Source organism: Sminthopsis crassicaudata, chromosome 4 (genome assembly GCF_048593235.1).
Source record: "Sminthopsis crassicaudata isolate SCR6 chromosome 4, ASM4859323v1, whole genome shotgun sequence".
NCBI classification, from domain to species: Eukaryota; Metazoa; Chordata; class Mammalia; order Dasyuromorphia; family Dasyuridae; genus Sminthopsis; species Sminthopsis crassicaudata.
Window position 1 is genome coordinate 166,481,186 of NC_133620.1, and position 12,050 is coordinate 166,493,235.

At 31.8% G+C, this 12,050-nt stretch overlaps 1 protein-coding gene across 1 annotated transcript in view; it reads right to left on the reverse strand.

Moving 5' to 3' along the window:
* The window catches only part of ENPP1 (ectonucleotide pyrophosphatase/phosphodiesterase 1), a 96,612-nt gene that overhangs the window by 65,668 nt on the left and 18,894 nt on the right, over positions 1 to 12,050 (reverse strand). The window lies entirely within an intron of this gene.

The window sequence follows — 12,050 nt, forward strand, 5'->3', positions numbered from 1 at the left end:
CAATAATTAAGACAAATTCCTTTGAGAGGAGAGGGAGAACTCATCAGTGGAATAGCTTCTTGTTCTTAAATACTGGCATATTAAATTTTTGCAAACTTTTTATTTTGGTGTCATGGAGAAAATTCTAATTATTCCTCCTTTGTTTCAGCCCTAACTTAACAAAAGACTCACCAAGATTTCTTCTAGTTTTAAAATTATGTGATTTCTTTTCTACCACTATACCTCAATATCACTTGATCAAATATCTCCTTTCTATATTATATTACTCAAATTCACAAAACTTCCAAGAATAAAGATATACTGGAAGCACTGCAGGAGAGAAATGGAAAAGGGATAATGTCAAAAAATAAAATAAATACATACTTACATCTTTTTTTGTCTAAAAGACTACTATATTTTTATCTCCCAGAATGTCAACTTGCAATGATTAGCCTTTATCTTGCCAATAATAACCAACCTAAAGACTAGAGTCTCAGTGTAGCAAGTCAAATGGCTATAGAGTATATGTATAGTAAGAAAAAAGATAAACAAGAGTTCTATACTTCATTTAACTTATCCATAAAATAAGAAGGTTGGACTAGATCTAAATAAGGTTTTTCCAGATCAAATATCAAATATGACTCAATAACCATTTATACTCAAAACTAATATTTTAAAATGTGAATGAAGATGTGTAGATGTATACTTGATTTCTGTGATTCTATGCCTTCTCTTTAATGAACAAGGGAATTGAAATGATGGTTACAGATAAACACTAGGATTTCATAATTTCTATTAGAGAGTCTGTAAGAAGGCAGGTCATTAATATACTTTTGATGGATCTGTAAATGGTCTGTTGATAGATCTGCAAATGGTCTAACCCTTTCTTAAAACAATCTAGAATGGTTTAAGAAATATCTTTTAATTGTTTGTATACTTTTACCCAGTGTTTCCAAGACTGAGCATATTCCCCTAGGAGATCAAAGAAAAAAGATGACTCAAATATATGCCCAAAGATTCTTAACCACACTTTTTATGGCAACAAATACTGAAAATAAATTGAGCACTTATCAGTTAGAGAATTCCAAGCTAAGTATGGCATATTAATAAAATGGAATATCATTACATTGTGAAAAAAAATCAGGGAATGAGAGAATTTTAAAGAAAGATGGGAAGACTTTTACAAAATGTTATAAAGTAAGCAGCATTGTAAGAAAAGATACTCAATAGCTAAGATAAAATGAAGAAAATAACACTTAAAAAGTAGCCTGATTCAGCTCAATTACAATGACCAGTCTTAGTTTCCAGTAATAGATTATAAAATATACTTCTCTTTGAGAATTTGAGAGGGCAAAACAAAACATGGTGGTATAATGAAACATATGCTGTCATATGTAATCATTTTGCTGGTCAATTTTGCTTTTGTTTTTAAGATAGTGTATCATCAGGAAACAAATTATTTACAATATGAAAAACCAAATATAATAATAAAACTTTAAAAGAGATCCCAAATGACAAGACTTCTAAAATAGATGATTGTGAGTAAAAAGGAAATTATAACAGGATCTACCTCACAGAGTTACTATGAAAATCAAATGAGATAGTATTTGTAATTTGAAAAATTTTAAGCACTATATACATAACAGCTATTATTAATGTTAATGAATTCATTTTAATCATTATCCTTTTAAAGCAATCAGAAAGATGTGGTAACTTATCTAGAGTCTTCTGCACTAAAATCTTATCCCAATAACCCACATCACAGCATGGCATAGTATGGCACAGTATCTTGAAAACTATGCCAATCAAATAATCAACAAGTATCTATTAAAAACCTATTAAATGTCAAATGATGGAAATATAAAGACAAAAGTGAAAAATTGAAGTTCCTGACTTCAATATTCTATGAAAAGAAGAGTACAATATAGATTTTAGATAGATAGATGCCAATTAGATATAAGATAACTGTAACTTGAGAAGATCAGAAAAAGCTTCACATAGGACTACTTGAATATAGCTTTAAAGGAAAATAAAGAATCTAAGATAGGTTAACAATTAAAGTTAAGATAAACTGAAGCTCAAAATACCAAACACAATCAATTTAGTAAAAGTGCAAATTTACCAATTTATTATTATATAATATATTTATTATTATATAATCTCTGCTTCCCCAGCAAAGCTAAGACTTCAAATAAAGAATTCAACTCTCTTTTATTGTTTTGAGAGTACTGAAAATAGGAAGAATAGCATCATAGATGGAAGAAAATGATTGGATGGAAATTGAAAATGAAGACTAGCAATAACTCCCTCCTTCTGTCCTGTAACTAAGAAATATTCATAGAATTCGATCACAATGACAAGAACAGCAAACCAAACTTCATTAGATAACAAACCAGACAACTTTGAAGGAAAAGTGTGGTGTAAAGATACTACATCAGACTCTCTGATGCCAATCTACAATCTGCAAGAGTAACAAATCTCCTTGATGCAAAATTATAATAGTAATTAACAAGAGAACTGGATTTTTAAACTTAATTCATTAAAGGTCAGCTAAATAATCTGAATTAAGAGACAAAGAATAAGTTACAATACAAAATTTAACTAATTGTAAATATAATCAATTAAGAAGACAGAATCAATCTGATAATTTCAATTGTTTTATATATATCTTTCGTAGGTCACTTATCTACAGACTAAACTATAAGATTTTTAATATAAGCAAGTACATAACAGTATATACACATTTTCTAGTGACCAGTCAATGTAAGAACAACAAAGCTGATTAATCACAGCACAAGGCATAGTAAAAATAGAAAACCTTGGACTAATTTTAGAAGGGAAATTTACAAATAACCAAAATAACAAAGCAAAAAAATAATAATAAAACCTCTGCAAACATGGATATTGTAAAACAAAAAGGCTAAAATAGTACAATAATGATAATCAGTATTAATTAACATCAAGTCTCCTTGTATCCTAATAACATATTTAATCAGCATATTTCATCTTGTATCTCAGATATCTTATATAGTCCTCTGGTCCCTGGAAACATTTTCTCTTGGATTTTCTAGAATAGGCCTCCTTCTTAGGGAAGGCCTCCTTTTCAATAAGTGTATTTCTCTGATTCCAAGGTATTTGCAGAAATTCCTAATTCTGCTAAAAAAAAAAATAATCTGCAAATTATAAAACTCAATAAATTTAGTACAGCCTCCTAAATTTGGTTTTCCAATAACTAGTTCATGAGGTGAAAATCATTTCAAGCTTTGTGAGTGAATAATAGAGTTATAAGAATATCAAATTAGAATGGATTACTTGAAAACAGAAAATTTAAGTTTTTGCATGCCACTTGCTGTTTTTTTCTTTACCTGAACCCTGTATTGATATAAACACTGCTGAAGAAAATATCTTTTAAAGAAATTCATGAGTATCTGGCTTATACATTAAATCCTTCTTTAAATTATCAGATAGATACTTTTAATAAGAAAGCAATTTGACCCTCTTCACAATTATTAAGGCAATTTTATATATAAAATCATTAATCTAATTTTAAAGTTGTTATCCCATTAGAAACATTTGTCAGCCAATTACATACATTTATAAATACTAGTTCTTTGAGACAATATTCTAATACTGAACTTTCTCAAAGTTTATTATTCCATTTAATTTTAACAGCTTTAAAGGAGGAAAAATATTTACTTCAGGGTTTAATTCTCTCCTGAAAAGGATTTCATCCCCCATAACATCCAAAGAATGAGATACTTTACCTTTACGGATCTAATCTTATACATGAATATATAACTACTTAAAAGTCTAAGTATTCATTTACTTAATTATATAGGATATGGAATTGACTACAAATGCAGAATAAAAACAGTAAGATCTTTCATAATTGTGTCCTATTATTATTAACCCAGAGAAACCACAAAGCATATAATAGATCACTTATTATCTTGCTTTGCTCTTTTAGGAACCCCTCAACATGTCAAAACTGACAACGGACCTAATTATATTTCTTTGCAGTTTAAGAAATTCTATGCTTCTTGGGGCATTTCACATGTTATAAAATCCCCTACAATCCTAAAGGACAGGCTAGAGTAGAGCAAAAGAATAGAACTTTGAAAATCAAGGGGAAAGAAGTCTCCCAAAAACAGACTTGCTAAAGCAATATATACTATTAATTATCTCACAGTGAATAATACATCCCACACCCCAGCTGACTTATTTTTTTTTTCCTTCACTACATCATTTTTCCTCAAAGAGAAAAAGAAAAGATCAAAGGGCCAGCTCTGCCACTCCCATCACAATATGTGATGTAAAAGGATGTCAATGGGACATGGAGGGGCTTTGATAAGGTAATAATTCAGGGTCAAGGTTTTCTTTGTATTCCAGAAAAATGTAGCTGCCCCATCCAAATTGATCCAGAACATAAAGATAAGAAAAGAAAACTCACAGAGGCTGACTTCACCACAGGGGAAACTGAGCGACTGGCCCTAGAGGTAGCACAACTTAAACTGGGAGAAGGAAAAACCAAAACCTTTTGGAGTATTATGAGTGGTTGCATGGGGAGAATATATTTCTGAAATTCTGTTGTATGATAATGGATTTCAATATTTAGTTAAGGAAATTGATATTAATAAGCATGGAGAGGAGTCAAATTGTTCAATAATTAAGCTTATTTTTACTGGACTTACTAAAGATTCTCCCCTATGTGCTACTGCAAATGCTAATTTTGATAGCTGTAGTCTGATACAACCTATTCATTTTCATAATAAATATGATATTTTTCATAGGCTTTTGGCTAGTAGGAATGTTGCAACCTCCAATTGTGGAAAAAAGCTTTAAGTCTATAGTACTACAAAGAATACAATATTTCCTCAATCTAACTACTGTCATGGGTATATTGGGACAGAACCGTGAAACAACAACTCCCTTTTGGGAGTCCATATACCACCTTGTCTGAATCAGGACTTATGGGAATCAGAAGAAGCTGATCCTCCTTTTTTGGACTGCTGAACAGAGCAGAGACTTTGTCCCCTGTCAGACTTATGTGCCCTGGCATAATGACTCTCATAATCACTGTATGCATGGGGGATACCCCAAATTGGTAGGAAAATAATCAAAAAGGGAATGATCAGGTTTGGAAAATCACATTACCATCTGCTCCAATAGAAGAATATTTTCGGGATAGAAATAAGAATGAATCATATCATGCTACTGTGCAGACATGTTTGGGGAATGATCATGCTTTCATGTGGGGAGAAATTGGTCAAGCAAAAATAGCAAAAATAGAAAGAAAAGATGTATTTCATATGTTGTTTTTAGAATAATTGCATTAATTTATACTTTAGTTTCTAGTCCCTCAATTGCTAGGTCTATAATTACTGTTCAAAATCAAGTGGTTCAAGCTAATTATTTGCATGAACTTACTCTGAACATTTCTAAAGAGTTTGCTATGCAGAATAAAATTAATAAGGAGTTTTATAAAGCTTTAAATCAATTAAGGGAGGATATCCTTGAAATAGGAAAAGAAGTGGAAATTTTGAGAATTAGACAAAAATTGGAATGTAATTACAGATTCACTAGTTTCTGTATGATTAATAAGGAATATAATGAGTAGAGTGGGAATGAGATAAAATTAGAAATCACCTTAATTGATTATGGGGAAATTCAAATGTTACATTGGAAATTCAAAAAAATTGCTGATATTTTAGATAAAGAATTACATGAAAATCTAGAACCTGACCAGACTGCCCAAACAATTGCTGATTGGATTAAGAGAGCACAAGAAACATTCAGTGCCACTGGGCATGAAATTATACTCATAACATTTGCTGTAATTTTGCTTATATGTGTCTGTGTCTGTGGACCCACTCTGGTAGGCTGTTTTCTGACCAAAATTAAAAGGATTGCAGAGAATGTCCACAGGCAGGATCTCAGACTTCAAGAATTGAGAGTACCTCAATAAACAAAAAAGGGGGAAATGTAAAGAACTCCCAAACAGCTAGAAACTTTGGTAAGTGGGATGTTTCCCTCCTCCCAAGATTAATAAAAGGTGTATTTAAGCTTGAAATAATGGAAAAACATAAGATCCTGGCACAATTACTGGGATATTGTGAACTTTAAATAAGATTGAGTCCCTATAAACTAACATGCTTCAAAGAATTAGATCATAGAAAACAGAAACCAGGGTTGGTTACTAAATAAGCCTTTCATAATAACATGTGGTTTTAAGAATATAAGCAACATGATTTCTCTCAATAAATGGTTCTGTTGAATTATCAGCACTACCATCTTATTTTCAACCACCACTAGTCCATTTGTGTTGTGTTGGCTACCACACTGGGGTATTGCAACAGCATAAGTCATATAATATTTGAGAGATTTTCTATGAAAAGGAAGAAGCAGGGACATGAGTGTAACAGCACCAAAAGTGGTCCTCCATATCTAAGCCTAAGAGCACAGAATGATACAACATAAGTAGAATAAAATAAAACTAAATTAGCTCCATTTGATTTCCAAGTTAAGAGTTGTGTTTACTATTTGGAACAGATAACCATTTAGAAAAAGTTCCACCTTATCTACAGGATATTATAGAGATAGGGATAAAAATAGATAGATAGATATAGATATATATAAAACTGGATACCCAGTTTTAGGATTAATTCCAGGGGAAATATTCCTCTTCAGAAATAGCATAATAGAGAAATCAAATCAAGAGGGGTTTTTTTTGTTTTGTTTTTTTGTTTTGTTTTTTTTTTCTCCCTAGCACTAGTCATTCTCAAACTGTAAACCTCTGAGCAGTTAATAGCATTTCCTTTGAATGGTGGATTATTGGCAATGATAATTCAGACAATTATATCCTAATTCAAAATTCAAAACAATATCAGATTGTAATCGCACAAGATTTTACTTCAAATAGAAGTTTTACTAATCACAGTTTATGGATAGATATAGTTATTATTACTCTCATATTGTTACGTTAGTTAACAATTAAATGATTACCAAGACTTTCAAAAAAATTACTCCATTTTTTTCTTCCTTTTCCCCCACAGTAAGGAATTATTTCTCCTCCTCTTTTAAAATGTACCCCATTAAATAGTTGACAATAACTCTAATAGCCAAATTAGTAATTTCACAAGATCTCATAAATAGTACTCAGGGCCTGGAGTCAGGAAGACATGATGTTTTCTAATTAGTTTACATTGTCATAACATTATATGGTCTGAACTAAAAGATTTCCCTTTTTTATCTTTCTTCCTGCACTTCCAAAACTTGCAATATATATATATATATGTGAAGCAAAAAAGACTATTTTTTTTTTTTTCTGAAGACTTAGAGAACCCTTCAGAAAAGTTCATATTTTTCTTTGGTCGGGTGGGGGAAGGAAATAGCTTAAAAGACACAAAGAGATACAAAGAAGCATTCCCGGAGGCAAGGTTTTCCTTTCTTGAACTCCCCACTCACAATTTTCTAAAACCAATTTCAGTGAAAAGAAGGATTGTTTCCACAAGATAGGCACAAAGACAAAAAGTCTCAATGACAAAAAATCTTAAAATTTAAAAAATAAAAATAAAAATAACGTGCACAGGTGAAAATAATTTTCTCAGAAAAAATGGGACTCAGAGATTCTAGTATATCTTAGACTAATTTGGATAAGAATGTTCCTAGGAGATAACTAGAGAGACTTCCCTTGTCATTCAACTTAAATCTTTTGGAGCTCTCTTTTTAGTTATCTCCTTTTGTCTTAGAAGAATCTACTGCCAGTTTATCAGTCACTTGCCAACTATGGCTATTTGTGACTTCCCACCATGTCCAATAATGGTTATTTGTGACATTATAATCCATTTTGAATGGGAAATGTCAGTCTTCTGATCTTTCAATTATAGTGAGAAATTCAAGATTTAATCTCCCTCTCCAGCCAATGGCAATAAGTGACCTGTGACTTACTTTATCACCTCCCTAAAGAGCTACCATTGATACAAACAAATCTTTTGAGCACATCTCAGCTTGAGTTAAGAGTTTCTTCAAGGGAACTGTACCCTAAGAAAATTTCCTGGATTTTCTATTATCACACGTAAGTACAGACAAGACACTAAGACAAAGACAATTGCAGCTTCCCCAACATTGATGGGGGAAGGGGGCTTACCTTGGCTTTGAAAGTCTGAGACTGGGGTATAGGAGGAGATTCACATCTCTAGGGAAAGTCTCTGCAAAGAAATATCCCCCACCTCAGCCAATGAAAATGTCACCTACATGTCACCAAGAAGTTACTCCAAGAACTAGCTTCCCATATCCAATCCCTTCATGACTGCTAAATTATAATTAAGGTAAATTGAGGTACAAAGTACCAAGTATGATCAATTTAGTAGTGTAAATTTACCAGTAAACAGGATCTCAGTTTCCACAGCAAAGCTAAGACCCTAAATGAAGGGGACAACTTTCTTTGATTGTTTTAAGGAGTTCAGAAAATTAGCACCATAAATGAAAGGAAACATGATTGGATGGAAATTAAGAATGAGGGCTAGCAACAGCTCTTTCTTTCCTATGACTAAGGAATGTTCATTGTTTAAGTACAATTGCATCTTCAAGAATAAAGATAGTGAACCAAAAGTCTTTGGATAACAAACTAGATATCCTTGAAGGAAAGCTCGATAGTGTAAAGATACTAGACCAGACTCCCTGGTGGCCAAAGAATAGAACGATAATTGACCCAAGAATAGAACAGTAATTAACAAGAGAACTGAATTTCAAAATACAACATTAAAGGGTCAATAAATTTCTGAATTAAGTTCAGAGTCAATGAATCATGATTTAGACCACTACAAGACAAAATCAATTAACTATAAATAGTATCAGTTAAGAAAGAAACAGAATCAGTCTGATTTTTTCAATATAAAAGTCACAAGGGGATATATTTCAAGTATAGGAAACACTCAGTGAAAAGGCCTAGAGATAGGAGATAGAGTTTCATATTTGAGAAAGAGTAAGCAGTCTGGTAGACTTAACCATTGAGCAAATGAAGTGGCATGCCATATAACAAGATTGGAATGTGAGGGGACAGGCTGTAAAAGGTTTTAAATGTGAACAAAGGTAGCAAGCTGATGCAGTAGATAATGTTAAGATATAGAGTAAGGAAGACCTGAGTTTAGCTTTTAGGTTTTTACTAGCTCTTTAACCCTGAGCAAGCCACACTCTGTACCTCAGTTTCCACATTTGTAAAATGGAGGTTATAATATCCCTTACCTCCTAAGATTGTAATGAGGATAAAATGAGATATTTATTTTTAAAAATACTTTCCAAATCTAAAAACACTATACAAATCTTACCTTGTTACTGGAGAAGTAAATGGCAAACCACTTCAGTATCTTTGCCAATAAAATCCCAAATGGAGTTAAGGAGAGCCAAACACAATTAAACAACTGAACAACTACAAAAGCACCTGTTACTGTGGGCATTATTGAGCTAAAACCTTGTTTAGAACTGTTAATATGGAAAGTCTTTAAGAAGAGGCCAAAAAAAAATATTATTTTTTTCATCCTGGGACTATCCTAGTTAAGTTTTGGTGTGTGGTCTCAAGTTATTCTCCCTGTACTCCCCCCACAAAAAAATGAAGAAGCAAGAACTTTTAGATACATATTGAAAAATTTGAGAATTTAAAACTCTCCTGTTGTCCTCTGACATTGTTTTATTTGAAAATCTAAATCTAACAATTTGAATAAAGCTGTAAATTAGATTCTGTTTTGGTTTCCTTGCAGAAAAATCTACCCAGAAAAGTCCAAGACTCATTTATTTTAAAAAGATAAAGTAAATCTCATAGCTAATATACAATATTATATTGTAGTTGAAATTGTGCTGATATTATATCTTTTTTCAAATGTATAACACTCAACTCATATAAGCAAAACCAACATTATTAATTTTTCTCTAGTTTAATAAACTTTTTTCCTTTGTTTTTCTTTTTTGCTGAGGCAATTGGGGTTAAGTGGTCAGGGTCACATAGCTAGGAGGCGTGAAATGTCTGAGATCACATTTGAACTCAGGTCTTTCTGACTTCAGGGCTTATGCTCTATCCACTGCAGTTTAATAAATTAAGCATTCATTAATTACCTTCTATAAATCAGGCCAAGTACTAAGAAAAATTTTATTGAAACTTCCTATTTGTCTAAATAGTCTCTTTATTCATTCCCAAGGAATTTATAGAACAAAAGTAAAAAAAAGACAGAAAGAATTTGTTTACAATTATTTTGTAGAAAAGCTAAAGTTCCTCATCCTGAAGATATGATCAAATAAAACTTATCTTATCACTTATTTCTTGTTGTTGATGCTAAAATGGGTTTGTAAACTGTGAAAGTCACAAATTTCTAAGTCTGACATTTTAGACCTTCTATGCTCTAGTAAAAATAAGACTTTCCAGTTTTAGTCTCTACTGCTTCACTAAATGAATTTATCCTGAGCTTCACACAGTGAAAGCAACTAGCTATTTCCCAAATATTTCCCATAATTTCCAATCTCTACCCTTTTGCATGTGCTGTTGCTTTAGCCTAGAATTCCCTCCTCCATACCCTATAAGTATCAGTTAAATAAAATTATTACAGATCAGATTCTTCCTCTTTTATGAAATGTTTCCTGAACACCCACAGGATTGTATGTGTGTGTGTGTGTGTATGTGTGTGTGTGTGTGTGTGTGTGTGTGTGTGTACATGTGTATACACAAGTATGTACATTGGAGAAAGGTTACGAATCCAGGACATGTTTGAGTAGAGATAATAAATCAATCCAGTAACAAGTGTTTATAAAGCACCTATTATATGTCAGATACTACGCTAGATTCTAGAAATAAATTCATTAAAATGAACATAATATATTTAGATATATAGAAAATGGGTAGGTAATTATTTGGGGAAAGGGAACTAGTATCTAGAGAGATCAGGAGCTGAACTTTAAAGGAAGCTCAGGATTCTAAGTGACAAGGTCTGGGAAAAGTCAAACTCAGTCCAATTTTCTAATTGGTATGATGAAAATCTCTACTATTTGTAACCTGAAAATTCAGATATCATTCATAATTCTATTATCTCTAGCATCTGCAAACAATTAAGAAATTAAACTATGGAGTTTAGTGCCAAGGCCTTGTGCCAAATGATAGAAGTGGGAGAGAAGCTATGGAAAGAGCTAACCTATCATTTAACTTGGGCAAATTTCTATATTCTATATCACACTGACTTCTTTTCCTAAAGAGCAGAGAAATCCATGGAAGTTGACAGAATCATACTAATCCTTCTATATAAAACACTTAACCCTGGTATATGGAGAGTCAGGTTAGGGGAATGAAAGGACTGATGATGTGCCCTACCAATCTGGAAAGACTTCAGTACAAGCCCAGGGAGGAATTATCTATCTACAATCCAAAAATAAGCCATTTTAGTTCACCAAAAGCAACCACAGCATGATCAATATTTCTTCACTGGCATCTTCAAAAAACTATCCCCAAGTTACAGAGGAGATTGAAACCAGTATTGACAGAACAAATATTGATATTAACAAAATTATAGATCCTTATAGCCTTCAATTATTATCAAACACCAAAAAGATTGCATGTCAGTGGCAGAAAAAGTAAATTAATGTTGAAGAATCTGCAAGCACAGAAAGGACAAAGTTTAACACTAAATACAGCTATCTAAAAAGTACATGCTATAGGAATTACAAATACATTTTATTAATATTTTTCTAATTACATACAAAAAATAATTTTAACATTAATTTTTTTTTAATTTCAAGTTCCAAATTTTCTCTCTCCTTCCCATCCTCCATCAAAAAAGCAAGCAATTTTATATAGATTATACTTGTGCAGTGATCATATTTCCAAATGAGTCATGTTGTAAAAGAAAACAGAATAAAAAGAAAAAAATGAAAAAAAATTAAGAAAGTAAAAGATGATATGCTTCAATTTGCATTCAGACCCCATTAATTCTTTCTCTAAGGTACTCAATATTTTTCATTATCAGTTCTTTGGAATTATCTTAGATTTTTATATTGCTAAAAACTAAATCATTCACAATTGATCATTGTACAAT